Genomic DNA, 3,838 nt, shown 5'->3' with positions numbered 1-3,838 from the left:
AACTCACTTGGTTCTTCTCTCCATCTTCTCCACACCTTAAATCTCCTGGGTGAGCTGCCTTTGTGATGCACATGTAGTACTTCTTTCCCTTGCATTTCATTTTAAGCCTGGCTGAGCTCTAGACAATGTCTTGTCTCTGTTTTTAAAGTCAGCTTTATCACCAAAGGGTCAGGTTGGAGAGCTCACAGTGTGTCATCTGGTCTTACCTCTCTGCTCCAGCAGGGCCATCCCAGAGCATATGGCCCAGGATTGTGTCCAGGATTGTTGTGGAATGTCCCCAGTGAGGGAGACCCACACTCTCTGTGGGCAGCCTGTTCAGTGCTCGGTCACTGCATGGGAAAGTTCTTCCTCATGTTCAGGTGGAACTTCCTGGGCATCAGTTCCTGCCTGTTCCTCTTGTTCTGTTGCTGAGAGCCTGGTCTGTGCTCTGACACCTCCCTTTGGACACTGACAGACAGGGATGGGGTTCCTTCTCAGTCTCTTCTCGAGGCTGAGCAGCCCCAGCTCCCTCAGCCTTCCCTCACCAGAGATGCTCCTGTCCCTTCACCATCTGTGTCACCCCCAGCTGCTCCAGGAGCTCCCTGTCTCTGTGGTACTGGGGAGCCAGAGCTGGGCACAGCACTGAGTGCTCCTCACCAGGGCTGAGTAGAGGGGCAGGGTCACCTCCCTGACCTGCTCAGTGCTCCTCTCAAAGCCCCCCAGGATCCCATTGGCCTTGCCTGCAGGCACACAGTTTGTGTGGGATGATGGGGAGTGGGGCTGGCCCAGCCTCATCCCCAATGAGCTGCAGCTGTGAGCAGCACTGACAGCAATGAGCCATGGAGTGCCCAGGGGCACTGAGCAACACCAAAGGGAGCAGAGGGCACCCAGGGGCAGGGCATGGACAGTGAGGGGCACACAGGGGCAGGGCATGGACAGTGAGGGGCACTCAGGGGCAGGGCATGAACCATGAGGGGCACACAGGTGCAATGGATGAACAGTGAGGGGCACACAGGTGCAGGGCATGAACCATGAGGGGCACACAGGTGCAATGGATGAACAGTGAGGGGCACACAGGTGCAGGGCATTAACAGTGAGGGGCACTCAGGTGCAATGCATGAACCATGAGGGGCACACAGGTGCAGGGCATTAACAGTGAGGGGCACACAGGTGCAATGCATGAACCATGAGGGGCACACAGGTGCAATGGATGAACAGTGAGGGGCACACAAGTGCAATGCATTAACAGTGAGGGGCACACAGGTGCAGTGCATTAACAGGAAGGGATAAAAGGCTGGGCTAAAGAACAAGAAGGGCAGTTGCTTGCAGCCTTCTGAGGTGGCCTGATGGTGCTGTGTATGGGCAGATATCTGAAGCCTTCTGATGAGGTAAGGTGTTCCTCTGTTTGGGGGAACATTTGAAGCCTTCTGGAATTGTATGGTGATGCTCTGTATTGTGGTAATCTTAACTGTGACACGTGCTGTGGCACTCATGGTCACAAGGACCCAGTGCTGGCTGTGGACCAGGACCCCCAGGAGCTCCAGCTGCTTTCTTGTGCCTGTTTGGAGTTGCTCATGCTAGGCTGTGGTTGGCTCCTGCTGTGTGTAGGTGCACCCACAGGTTCTGTGCTCTGCAGACTGCACTTGAGTCACTCCCACAGTAGGATGCACTTGTGTAATTGTTGGTAAATCACTGGGTGGTCTTAACCCACCCTAACAAGGCCTTAATTGCTCAGCACGAAATTAAAACCTGGAAGCAGCAGTATAACCAAGTCCCACTTTACTTGAGAGTCCCCAAACAGTCTTTTAGAGCTTTTCTTCAAAGGCTTGTTTTAAAATTTGCCCTTTTGTTCAACTGCTTTTCTCCAGGTTTGGTGTGCTTATTTAATGGTGTGAGTATTTAATAGTGTGAAGCATGCTTTTCACAGGTATTTTTCACATTAGCACATTCTTGGTCTTCACAAAGTCGCTTGTGCATCTGTTTATAAGGAATATAAATTCATGGACAAACAACTGAAGTTTGGGAGAGAAATGCATCAGGTTAAAGCTGGTGTTTGGCTGGCAGAGTACCTTTGAAATGGCTGGTGCTCCTACAAGGTGGTGTGGTAAAAAAGCAATATTTGAGATGGGGTCCAGGATTGTGGCAACATTCTGGGATTGTGCAGGCTCTGAATAACAAACATGCTACGGTTCCATGGACCAGCTGCTGTTTTGAATTACAAAGCAGCCTGGGAGATTGTGCCATCCTTTCCCTGCTTCTGGGTGTTGGTGTTTTGGGGGCAGACAGAACTCCTGATTACTTTTGTCTTTTAAGTATGGAAAGAATCTCTTCCTTTTTTGACTTGAAATATAGGGCAAAACAGCAGAAACCTGTTGGCCTTAAGATGGGATTGAGGTGACAGGAGGTGTGAAAGCCTTTGTCTGGCATCCCACCAGTTTTCTGGTCTTTGAAGTCATTCCCTTCTGCTCCCTGATTGGGTGGAGACAAACTGTAAACCACAGCTGCCTCGAGTGTGCCCTGTTCAGAGGTGTCTGTCTTGTGTTCCATTCCTGGGGCAGTTTCATAGATGATCATATTTTTCTTTCTGGCATTGTATGGTGTAGTAATAGATTGCTTTTCAGTTGTGAAGCTTTGCATTTTCTTTTGGACATGAAAATATAAGCCTGTAATTGCCTCATGGCAGATATATGCTTGATGATTTTAATTAGAATAATTAAATGCAGAGAGAGCAGCTGAATTAGCCAGGTTTAAGTTGCTATTTCAGTGTATCCATTTATTCATGGGCATTTCATTATGGTCAGGGTTATCCTGCCTTTTTGGCCATGTATAGCAGGTTAACCCTTGCTGTTTGCTGAATAGTGAAGTGATACAATAAATTAATCTCTTGGGCTTTTCAAATTGCAATTTCTTTCAAAGTACTGAAGAAATTGCCAAAACCCCCACACAGATGAGCATTGGTTTTGTTTTTTCCATTAGGTATATGAGGTACTTGTATTTTTACTCCTAATGAAAAATCAATTTCATCATTTCAATGTAAGGTAATTTTGATAATTTCTACTGTTTGAGGATGATACTCTGCAGTTTTCAATTTAAGCATAATCTGTGTTTATGTTCCTTCCCTGACTGAGAGTAATTTCAACAAGCCAATAATTATTTTGGTACTGTAATTTTAGAATTTTCTTTGATTCTATTGCTATATTAGTGGGAAAACTTGTCTGAGACTTCTCCAATGTTATGGGGGAATTATAGTAAAGGCACAGAGGAAATCCTCACTCTGGTAAATGTATACTGTAGTACATAAAAGGTTGTGCTAGGAACCTTGATGAGACCAATTAATATGTATAATTAATTAATATAATAATTAATATAACCCCTCTGTTATGGTGAAATCCACCACTTTTATTCCCAGCCTAATTCCAGGACTAGCTAATGTGGAAAGCAGTTTCCAAATCCACCTTGGCTTGTGTTTCATATGATCTTTGGATGCTTAGAATATAATTCCATTTTGGGTTGGAGAGCCATTTTAACTTGAACCGTACCTTACAGGAACATGCTGCCTTACTTTTCCTATTGCAGTAATGCTGTTTTTACAAAACTTTGTAGAAAATTTAGTTCTGTTTTCCTCTGCTGATTGTTGGTCTTTATCAGAAGCAGCAGTCTGGCCTTACCAGGTCACTTTTTGAAGATGTGATTGCAATAGCATTAACTACTTGATCTGTTTAAGGACATAGGTTTTGGACAACACCAGTAAAATGTTTTAGAAGCTGTATCTGAAGTACAGCATGAATGATTGTTTTATTTCTAGGACAACTCTACAAATAATGGGGGAAAACTCATCCAGTCATGTAAAGAAGAAAAG

This window comes from Agelaius phoeniceus, chromosome 12 (assembly GCF_051311805.1).
Source record: "Agelaius phoeniceus isolate bAgePho1 chromosome 12, bAgePho1.hap1, whole genome shotgun sequence".
Lineage (NCBI taxonomy): Eukaryota > Metazoa > Chordata > Aves > Passeriformes > Icteridae > Agelaius > Agelaius phoeniceus.
The sequence above is the reverse complement of the archived record's forward strand: the minus strand, read 5'-3'. Positions refer to the sequence as shown.